We start from the raw sequence: 12,064 nt of genomic DNA, 5'->3' as shown, positions 1-12,064 counted from the left end.
TGTTATTAACTTTGGACTAGGATGCGGTGAAGCACCCTGCTAAAAATGTATTTGAAGGGTATTGTAGGCCAGTGTCTTTGATACTGAAGTTCGCCGTTCTTATTAAAAAAGACTGCCAATATTGCTATTCGAACTGGATTCAAGGAGCTAACCTTCTTTTCTTTACAATTATATCTCAATTTGGTAGTCTTTGCTATTGTGCATGTTGCCCAGAAAAAACCATATGGAGGTCACTGACCTCGGCCAACGTTCTCCGAAGGTCGCTTTTTTTTAGCAAAACGGTGGCTACACTTTAGATAGTTACGTAATAAGAAGGTGAATGACCAGCGAAGCTGCTTAGCACACGACACAAACGCGATACAGAATTTTGAACAAGGTTATGAGCACATTTACGCACGATCTTTATCGGTGGTGCTTGCCGCCCGCCGCCGCCGCTGACATTCTCGTCGCGGTTTCCGCCGTTGTTCTTCGTGAGCGCGTTGCTCTTCGGGAGTCCGGATTATTATAGGAAGCCTCCCCATTACGACTAGAGAAGGGAAATTGAAAATGAAAAACGGCAACTTGTCTTTCTGGTTTTTTATGTACATTGGCGGGGACGACTTTCGCCTCCCCGAGGAGACGGAGGAAAATAGACACGCGCGACGGGAGACGGGACCGCCACCCCAGGAGAGCGGAATGAATCTTGGCATGCAAGCTCTTGGAACGACGCCAAAGAGAAGGCGCTACGAGTTTTTCTTGGCGCACATAAAAAATTGACGGAACCCGAGCCATGTACAGCTTCGCTGTGAAATGCAAAGCTTCGAATATACCTTAGCCACTGTTTGGTGGCAAACAGCGTAACAAAGACGTAGAACCAGAGAGGGCGCTGACTTACACCCGAATTTCACAAGTGCTACTTGTAAAACGCCGCAATATCTTATAATTTATGCTGTGGCCGACAGAGACGCGGCCGTCTGCGGCCCATGGCTTCGAGGGTAACCCGAGCCTCTGGCAAGGCAGTCAAAAACAGGGGGCTATACGCGTTCCCCCACTGAGCCCGGGAGGGCAACGTGAGGAGACGGGAACCACAGAGCGAGGTGCCGAAAAACACAAAATGCGTCGGAGAATTCGAAGATGGGGGAAGACTCCGAGAAGCTTGGCGACCACTCACGCCGACAGCATCCCTCTCCGACCTGCGTATACTATCCTTGCTGTTTTATGTGACATCAGGGTAGTAGAGTCTACGTGCTCTGAACAGGTCTGCCTTAGGAAATGCTCTCTCTCTGGTGGAGAAAACGACCGGCCTGAAGGACCATGGCCAGCCCATAAGAGTTCTACGATACTGTAAAACCCTTAATGTTCGTGAGCCCTGAATGGTCGCGAATTTCGCGATTTGAAAAATTCGCGAAAGTTAAGGGCACGCGAAAAATTTCAATCCTTAAGAGTTCCAATGGAGGCGTTTGGAATTCGCGAAATTTAGGGGCCGCGATTATATCCTCTGTGAGCAATTCGCGAAAAATAGGAGCCGCGAAAATAGAGGGTTTTACAGTATCGCCCCCAGTTCCCGTCTCTCTCTCTCTCTCTTCTTCTTCGTTTCTGTCGGTTTTATTTAACAGTCCTTAACGTGGGAAATATAAATACTAGACATATGGGCACTAGTGTGCAACATAGAACTTTTGAAGGAGCCGTAACAGAAGAAAGGAGGTTAACTAAATCTCCAATTGGCAACTGAGTCGCCTATACTCCCTTTCATCTTACGATGAATCGAAGCAGAAACTGCCGGACCTCTCAGCCAAACTAGCACTGTGAACGATTCACGCGACTACAGGCCCCGCAAGTCGTTTCGCCCCTTCCGAAAGTCACGTTGCACTCACACTGCATTGCATTGGCTTCAATCGTTTTAGTGTCTTTCAGAAACTATTGTAGGATAGAGTGTCCGAACGAGTTTGCTTTGATTTCGACGTGAAATGCTAGTAATTTTAAGGTCAAGAAAAATTAAATAAAAAGTGAAAGCCGTTTACAACTCCCTGTAACGCCGAATTGGAGCGCAGCTCTTGAGGAGTTGCAGGGAAGGGTACTGAGGGAAGGGTAGACCCCTCCTCCTTCTCCTCCTCCTCCCCTCATTCTTAAATATGCTCCGGTATGGTCCCCTGACCTCGGGGGGAGGGGGTCACGTGACCTCGGGAGTCACGTGACCTTGGGGGTCACGTGACGTTGGGGTGACCTTGGGGGGTCACGTGACCTCGCGGTTACGCCGACGCCGCTCAAGCCCCGAACGGGCGCCTAAGAGCTGCGCTCTAAAAAGAAGCAAGTTAAAATGCACGTAAACTGTTCCTCCGGTCCTACCTTAAGGGCCAATATCAATAGCATACACACACAGAGCAGGGACGTAGCCAGAAGGGCGGGGGGGGGGGGGGGGGGGGGGGGGGGGGCCTCGGCCCCTCCTGAAGTCTTCCATTTTGCTGGGACCTCCTCTCCTCCCTCTCCTCATACAGCCATTTGCCATGGGCGCCCCCCCCCCCCCCCCCCGAAACAAAATCCTGGCTACATGCCTGACACAGAGGCTACGTTTACATGGGTGCCACTGCAGCGCATCGGATCCAGGTAACGAATGGAATCGGTCCATGTAAACGGCTCGGATCGAATCGGATTGGATCCGATCTGATCCGCTGGGACGGGATGGTTCCAGATGGCTAAAAAAAGGGGTATCACCTTATGCACTTTTGTCCCATATAATACACCCCAAAACTTCATTTCGACGTACAGCTCACTACAGTGGCACAAACGGCCCCAAATTTTACGAGGAGCTTGATAACGGTGCGGTATAAATTTTTAAATAGCTAAAGTACGTATCAAAGACCACAAAAATAAAACACAGGTTTTGCAGTAGGGCCAAGAAAACGCGATTATTTTTTTTTGTAATCAGTAACATCTACATTAGCTTTTTTAATAAGTTGTACGACTCGGCTATCAAGCCCCTAGTAAAATTTGAGGCCGTCTGTTCGAATACAGGGCGCTGTAAGTCGAATTGAAATTGTAGGGTGTATTATGTGGGACAGAGGGTGTGTTGTGATTTCGGCGTCAACAAGGTGGGAGCAAGAAAATGAAGAAGAGAAAGAGACAAGAGCGAGCAGTTTGTACGAGAAAAGAGACTGAGACGAGAGACGAAGACGAAGTACAAAACGTTCTCGGGGCCGACAGGGCAAGCATCAAGCTCACGGGGGCGAAGGCTTGCAGCTATACGCAAGGTCTTCACCCCACGTCGAAGTCTTGCAGCTTTACGCAAGACCTCGTTCCGCCAAGACGGCACAACCAAACCCGGACTCCGCCGCTGCACCACCAACGAGAAAATGAACTCTGATGAAGCTCGCCGCATCCGTGAATTGTAAGACTTCCATTAGTATCGTTTCTTTTTTTTTTCTCCTTTTCTTTCTGTACTTATGTCATTCGCGCTTTAATCTTGTACTTTTTGTTTTAATCATTATATTATCTGTCGAAATCTAAAGTTTATTTTTCTTTCTATCTATCAAACTGGTCTCGATTTCATTTCTCTTCGCGTCGCTGCGAGAGTGAAATAGTCCACTACATTTCTGGCGTCCGCGACAAGACTGCTCTTAATTTCCACCTCAAAGAGCTCCACCTCGCTAGTGTCCGCGTTGGTTGAGGATGGATCTTGAGAGGTTGACGGTAATTGGTAAAGAATAGGGTTTCTCAGGGGCTTCGCTAAAACAATGGATAGACGAAGAACGCGCACGCGAAAGAGAGGAGCGTCTAACAGAACGAGAAAGGGCTCGAGAAGTAGAAGCTCAAACGAGTGCTCGTTTAGAAGCAAAACGCACTGTGCTCGAACTGAAGTTGCGGTTACAAGAGCAGCAAGGAGGATCGATCACTCGGGTTCCAGACAGAGGTCGGCATTTTAGGTAGCCCTCACTCACCCTCACCTTCACAGCCACACTCACCTAAGCCCCTCACTCACCCTCACCCTCACAGCTACACTCACCTTCAGCCCCTCACTCACCCTCACGATCAGTCACACTCACCTTCAACCCTTCACTCACCCTCACTGAGCCTCACGGCCCTCACGCACTCACCGCCCTCACGGCCCTCACGCCCCTCACAACCCTCACGCCCCTCACCGCCCTCACGGCCCTCACGCCCCTCACTCACTCATGGCCCTCACGAAACTCACCGCCCTCACGGCCCTCACCGCCCTCACCGCCCTCACCGCCCTCACGGCCCTCACGCACTCATAGCCCTCACGCCCCTCACCGCCCTCACAGCCCTCACGGCCCTTACCGCCCTCACCGCCCTCACGCCACTCACCGCCCTCACGCCACTCACCGCCCTCACGCCACTCACCGCCCTTGCCGCCCTCACACACCTCACGCCCCTCACGCACTGATAGCCATCACGCCACTCCGGCCAGCTTCAGATGGGGCGATTTCGCCCAGAAACTTTACGTCGCAACACCAGCAACACGGGCCGCCCGCGATCACACGCAGCAACCAAATGCTGCAATTTGCCATCGTCATCATAAAATTTTATTTTTCTTGCACTCTTTAGACACAATTACGCGTTATAAACGTGTTTTTATGCATTTAAATCTCGTTAAGAATACTAATGCACCTTTCTGAAACAGTTTATTTCCAAAAAGCGATCGATTTCATACGAGAACCAAGTCTTTCGGTGTCATCATCACCGGCACGAGGTATCACGTGAAAATTTTGCGTCCCTGATTGGATGCAGCCGCTTCAAACGTATTCGAATTGCTCCGAGTTGCTCGCTTATTTCGAGTTGGACCCGATCTCAGCAATTCGTGTCGATCTAGGGAACGCTAGAGAACAACCCGTCATTAACACCAAAATTGCTGAGAAAGATGCTCGATCTGAAGGGGGGCCTCACGCACTCACCGCCCTCACGCACTCATGGTTCTCACACACCTCATGCACTCGCCGCCCTTACGGCCCTCACGGCCCTCGCGCCTCTCATGCCACTCACTGCTTTCACGCACTCATGGCCCTCACACCCCTCACGCACTCACCGCCCTCACACCTCTCACACGCTCATGGCCCTCACGCCACTCACCGCCCTCACGCCCCTCACGCACTCATGGCCCTCGTACCCCTCACCGCCCTCACCGCCCTCACCGCCCTCACGGCCCTCACGGCCCTCACTGCCCTCACCCCCCTACGGCCCTCACGGCCCTCACCGCCCTCACAGCCCTCACGGCCCTCACGGCCCTCACTCACCCTCACACTCATGAATTTTCCTGGTTCAGAAACTCACTCACCCTCACCTTACCTGTAAAGATGAGGGTGAGTGAGGGTGAGTGAGGGCCCTCATGAGTGAGGTTTGCCGAGGTATGGTTCCAGATGCATCTGATGAAGGTACGACTCCTAGTCTCGCTTAGGGGTATCGGAGTCCACATAAACTTACACCCCTCTTTAACGAAGAGAGCGATGAATTGGTTGCATACATCAACGTTTTGAGCGGGTGGCAACCAGTCAAGAATGGCCTCGGGAAAAATGGGCCTTGTCCTTGAACCTATGTTTGAAAGGAGAAGCGTTAAGTGTAATAGGACGCATGGCTGCCGACGATGCCATGGACTATGCTAAACTGAAGCAGACTCTTCTCCAACGATTTCGCTATACTGAGGAAGGATATCGTGTCAAGTTCAGAGAGGCGAAACCAGAGAACTCCCAAACGGGAAGACAATTTTCTGGTTGTCTTTTAGGTTATTTTGACCACTGCCAGGAGATGGCAAGGACGGAGCGCACTTATGACGCACTTCGGGACAAAATTGTCTCCGAAGAATTTCTGAACAAATGCCACGAGAAACTCGCAATTTTTATAAAGGAAAGGGGCTGCCAAGGGCTCGACAAGCTAGCAGAAGCAGCAATCCACTACCTCGAGGCTCAGGGGTTGGTTAACCTCGGCAAAAAGAAAGAAGAGACTGACAAGCCGGCAGGGCAAGTTAGGATGTCTGATCCTCAAGGTGCAAAGCAAAATCTGCAGTGCTTCCTTTGCAATAAACAAGCCATCGGGCAGTAGACTGTTGGGCAAAATGAAGAGGACCCAATCAAAAGACGAATTTCTGCTGGAAATGTCGCTAGAATGGGCATAAAGTTGAGGCTTGTCCGAAGAAGACAGACGGTGGTGGACAATCGTCATGTTCTCTGACACGTTGGAAGGATCGTAACGTCTACGGATTGGAAAGTCGTCCATCCGAACGCTTTGCTGGGAAAGCTGAAGAGTACAAAACGGGAACTGATGGTCAAGCAGACGGCATGCCCACGGCTACAGGACTACTCGAGGGTCATCAGGTCACCGTCCTGCGAGATTCTAGGTGTAACTTGGTCATAGTCAAGCGGTCCCTGGTTCCTGATGTCAAATTTACAGGACGAAACCGCGTTATCTTCCTGCTTGACCGGACAGAATTGTGTCTGCCTGAAGCGGTGGTTGACATTGATTCCCCGTATTTCCAAGGCAAGGTGACAGCGACCCGTATGGAAAATCCTCTCTATGATGTCGTTTTAGGAAACGTGGATGGTGTGCGGGATGCCTCCGATCTTAATGTTATATGGAGTAGTCAGCAAGACACGCCTCTTCAAGGAGAGAGAGGCAAGCGACTGTGGCAGTTCAATAACTGAACCAGTTATCATTGAGACGGACCTTTCATCGGCTGCCAGAGAGCCAAACGAGTCACAGGCCGGAGCCGCAGCTAAGCTGGCCTCGCGAAACTCTGGTCAATTACTTGTGGCGGTAGTGAATCCATTGGCCGTCAACTCGACGGAGCTAAGCGCCAAGCAGAGAGAAGACAGTACTCTCCAAAGATGTTTTGAAGCGGTTGGGAACAAAGTTGCTACAAGATCAGCTGAAATTGAGTTCACACTGATCAACGGAATTCTGTTTCGACGGTACAAATTGCCATCAAAGAAGGAGATGGAATAGCTCGTTGTTCCAAGCAATCTCCAGGACTTCGTGCTGAAAATGGCGCACGAGGGAATTCTCGCTGGACATCAGGGAATTAAACGCACGACAGGTAGAATCCTCGAGGAGTTCTACTGGCCAGGAGTTCATGGAGACGTCACTCGATTTGTAAAGTCGTGCGACACCTGCCAGAGAACTGTCCCAATGCACCAAGTAGGCCGCGTACCTTTGGGCAACATGCCAGTCATCGAAACACCATTCCAGCGGGTCGCCATCGACATTGTATGACCCCTATCTCCAACATCTGAGAAGGGAAACCCTTATGTACTCACCATGGTTGACTTCGCGACGCGCTACCTTGATGCGGTTGCGTTACCAAGCATTGAAACGGAGAAAGTCGCCGAGGCTTTACTAGAGATGTTCTCACGTGTGGGATTTCCCAGAGAAATCATTAGCGATCACGGCAGATCGTTAATGTCTGGGCTCATGAGGGAGTTCGGCCGGTTACTTTCGCTTAAACATATGCCATCCACGCCGTACCATCCTATTGCAAACGGCCTTGTGGAACGTTTTAACGGCACGCTGAAACAAATGATCCGGCGAATGTGTCAGGAAAGCCCCAAGAGCTGGGACAGATACTTGGCACCACTGTTATTTGCATATCGTGAAGTGCCACAGACCTCCCTCGGGTTCGCACCTTTTGACCTACTGTGCGGTAGATACGTCAGAGGACCCATGGTCATATTAAAAGAGCTCTGGTCAGGAGAGAGTATCGACGACGAGACAAAGACTTCGTACGGCTACATGGTCGAGCTTCGGAAGCGCTTAGACGACACGTGCCGAATAGCCCAAGAGGAGCTCAAGAAAGCGAAGATGACACAGAAAACCTATTATGACAAGAAGACATGAAGGCGCCAGCTCACTGTTGGAGACAGCTAGGGTCCTGCTCCTTTTGCCATCTGACACCAATAAGCTGATCCTTCCCTGGAAAGGCCCCTTCACTGTCTTAGAGAGACGAAATGACGTTGACTACGTCATCGACCTTGGAACAAGAACCAGCTTGTTACATATCAACATGCTGAAAAAGTACGAAGAGAGGACAATCGTTGATCAGACACCTCGACGAGCTTCGGTCGCATTCCATGAAGGGAAAGTTGAGGAAGAAGACCTCCCGTGTGCAACACTGCAACAAAACGAAACTTATCGAGACGTGAAAATATCAAGGGACCTGACTGCCGATCAACGAGCACAAGTTTCCAGACTACTGAAAACATACCAAGAAAGTCTCTCAGATGTGCCAGGAAGGACCCACCTGGTAGAGTGCAAGTTGAAAGTCACGACCGACATTCCTAGTCAAGTCCATCAGTACCCCATATTATTCTCCATCCAAGAAACGGTACAGGAGGAAGTAAAAGAAATGCAACAGCGGGGCATCATTGAGCCCTCCAAGTAACCCTATCAAGCACCCATCGTGATGGTAAAAAAAAAGACGGGGCAATCCGACTCTGCATTGACTTCAGACAACTGAACAAGGTCCTGATTCCCGACAGTGAACCCATCCCAAGAGTAGACATGATGTTTGCAAAGTTGGGAACAAGCCGGTACTTCTCGAAGTTTGACTTCTCTAAAAGATACTGGCAGGTTCCGATGCACGAAGATTCAAAGCACATGACAGCTTTTTCTTCCACGTCTGGATTTTATCAGTTTCGATTTATGCCCTTTGGCATCAAAACAGCACCAACTGTATTCACCCGCCTTATGAGAAAAGTGGTCGAGGGGGTCTCGAACATCTACCACTACTTTGATGATGTCCTCATCGCAACGGAGTGCTGGGAGGAGCATTTAACGACTCTGGAGTTGTTCTTCCAGCGCGTGAAGCAGGCGGGTTTAACGATCCGTCCCACAAAGAGCCAGGCTTCGCATCTGTCAAATTTCTTGGCCACATCGCTGGACATGATCTCCTGCGCCCTCAAGTCGAGACCCTGGAGAAAGTGCAAGCTACCAATCGACCCGAGACAAAAAAGGAAGTGCGATCCTTCCTTGGCCTTACGGGCTACTATAGGGAGTTCGTACCCCAATACTCTGAAATATCTCACCCACTTACGTAGTTGACACGTAAAAGAGCACCAAACAAGGTGCACTGGGGGAAGAGCGAACAGGCGTCGTTTGACAAGCTAAAAGAACTTCTGTCCAGTCAGCCCATCTTAAAAGCTCCAGAATTATCAGAACCTTTCGTGTTGCGCGTACCGACGCTTCGTCGAGAAGTATAGGAGCCGTACTCACGCAGCGCCATAATGATGTTCTTCACACCGTATCGTACCCAAGTCGTCGATTTGCTGCCACGTCAAGCTGCCTACTCGACAGTGGAACGAGAAGGACTAGCCATTACTTGGGCGGTTAAGAAGTTTCATGTGTTCTTATTTGGAAGACCATTCGTTCTGCAAAAGTGATCATCAGCCACTCGTTTACATCAATTCTGCAAAGCATGTAAACAGTCGCGTATTACGTTGGAGCCTAATGCTGATGGAATATGACCTTACTGCTGAGTACATTAAGGGTAGTAACAACCTGGGCGCTGATTACATGAGCCGCATGTCTGTTGCTGAATAAGATTTTTTTTTTTTTTATAAAGCAACAATATCACGAATTTACTGAATTTTTGGAATTGTATGTGTGCCCGGCGGTGCTTATTGAGTGACTTTTGTAAATGTATGTACTTTTGTGTCTGTCAGAAGTGATGTGTTTTTCAATGTGCATTGTGTTGTGATAGACTGCGAACAATATGACTTAAAACGTGCTAGAAGTTGTTTCAGCTGAACAACATTCTCAAGTGGAGGGTGATTGTGGTGATTTCGGGGTCAACAAGATGGGAGCGAGAAATTGAAGAAGAGAAAGAGACAAGAGGGAGCAGTTTGTACGAGAAAAGATACTGAGACGAGGGACGAAGACGAAGTACAAAACGTTCTCGGGACCGACAGGGCAATCATCAAACTCACGGGGGCGAAGGCTTGCGGCTATACGCAAGGTCTTCACCCCACGTCGAAGTCTTGCAGCTTTACGCAAAACCTCGTTCCGCCAAAACGGCACAACCAAACCCGCACTCCTCCGCTGCACCACCAACGAGAAAATGAACTCTGATGAAGCTCGCCGCATCCGTGAATTGTAAGACTTCCATTAGTATCGTTTCTTTTTTTTCCCTTTCTTTCTGTACTTAGGTCATTCGCGCTTTAATCTTGTACTTTTTGTTTTAATCATTGTATTATCTGTCGAAATCCAAAGTTTATTTTTCTTTCTATCTATCAAACTGGTCTCGATATCCTTTCTCTTCGCGTCGCATACCTGCGAGAGTGAAATAGCCCACTACAGGGTGTAAGAATACACCCGATTACACCCTTTTTTTCAGAGTAAGACTCTTCATGAATAAGCTACCGGATCGAATCGAGTGCTCGAGCGAGGGATCACGGGAGCGTTGCGTTGCATGACGCTAGGCAAACCGGAAACCTCGGAAACAATCGAAAGGTCACGAGGTTTCCGTTGTGATCCTTCGACACGAGGTGCCACTACTGGTCGATTGGATCCATGTAAACTAGCCATAGTTTACAGGACGTAGGGTCGTTTTTAATCTTCGCAGTGATCTCCTCTCTTGACAACCGCAATTGCTTTCTAAATAGGCCGAAATGGGAGGAAGCAGCTTGAAGGGAGCCGGCATGCATTCGTACTGTCGAGTAGTGACCTTGCCTTCCTGTTTCCGCTTTCCGCTCAAAGGAAGGGACCGAATGCGACTTAGCAGATTCTGGAAACTCAACAAGTCATGGGTGAAAATAAACAAATAGAGGATTGTCGAAAACACGCACAATTTCTGTAGCCGCGTTTACATAAACGCTACTTCAGCGGATCGACTTCATTCGTCCTTCGAATGAAGCCGACGATGCAACGTTTGCATGAATTCGCACCAAGCCCTACGCTAAGGTGGCGCCAGGCCGTGTCAAAGGTTAAAGTTAAAGCTAGGTTTCTGGCACCAGACGCTCCACGTGACCACTCTCTCCGGTGTTTCGCACTTGGAGGCCCTTCGACGCACTCGACCAGCGTAAAGGTCGTGCCCGCTGTCTTCGATGCTGTAAGTTACGAGACGAAAGAAGCATCAAAACCCAAGCGATTTGGGCTCCAGGCCACGCCGCCGGGCCACTCATGTGGCCCGGCGGCGACGTGCGTGCACACGCCCCGGCGAGCGATATCGTTTACAACCGCATTGAGGACGCCACCGCGCATCGCCTCGCTAAACCTCGCAAACCACGACCGGACTGCGAGGCCGAAAGGCTCCGGCGCAGGCAGGAACGGCACTGATAGGGGAGCTGCTCGTTCTGCAGTGCCGTGCAGTGCTTGGAGCTCTCGACGTAGTTCGTGCTTCCGCCAGCCCCAAGGAACTCCCTCGGGCGTGCAAATCGTACTTTGCAAGACCTGGACGGGGGCCGCCTTCGCCGAGCAGCTCAGCTATGTGTATTCCGCACGCTTATGATGGCAATTGAAGCTCGTGTTTATTCGCGCAAGAAAACTACGGGCGATCATACGGCACCACTCTCCGCCGCCGTCGACGAGGATAAGCGCCGCCATCTTCTCAGCTCTTCACTCGCTCCATCAGCGAGCGCCTTCCCATAATCCTCCCCGCTCCACAATGCGATGTGACCTCCGTTTACATCGGCTGAATGAATGCGCATTTGCCGTTTCGATCCACATTTGTGTGCCGGCTTGAATGCGATGCGCTTCCCTAGCGCAATATTTTATTTACATTACCGCATTGAATGCGACAAGTGGATTCGACGCGACTAAGTCGCATTCAGGTAATCGCGGCTTTGAGAGGCAGTACCCTGTAACGCAGTGCAGCAAACAAACAAAATATTCAAGACGAATAGTAGGGAGTTTTAGTAGACCGTTTTGATGTTCCGATAACCACAGTAACAACAACGTGCATACAAAAAGCCGCTGCGGGACTGTCGAGTTTTCGTGTTATTGGGACGCTCTAGCAAAACTGCCTAGTGCTGTGCGTACAGGAGATGATCTTATTTGGTCATTGATGGTGGGTGATTGTTCTTGGTGTCTGTCGAACCATAAGGAGATGTTTTAATCTTCTTAGAACTTGATATTTATTAGTTAGCAA

The 12,064-nt window shown here is 50.0% G+C and overlaps 1 pseudogene; it reads left to right on the top strand.

Annotated features, from left to right (window-relative positions):
• Positions 1–3,645: 3,645 nt before the first annotated feature.
• On the top strand, positions 3,646–6,030 carry LOC115323211 (annotated as a pseudogene).
• The last annotated feature ends 6,034 nt before the right edge of the window (positions 6,031–12,064 follow it).

The sequence above is a fragment of the Ixodes scapularis genome, unplaced genomic scaffold (genome assembly GCF_016920785.2).
Source record: "Ixodes scapularis isolate PalLabHiFi unplaced genomic scaffold, ASM1692078v2 PGA_scaffold0__279_contigs__length_252992795, whole genome shotgun sequence".
NCBI classification, from domain to species: Eukaryota; Metazoa; Arthropoda; class Arachnida; order Ixodida; family Ixodidae; genus Ixodes; species Ixodes scapularis.
Note: the sequence above shows the minus strand (reverse complement) of the source record. Positions and strands in the feature narration are given on the sequence as shown.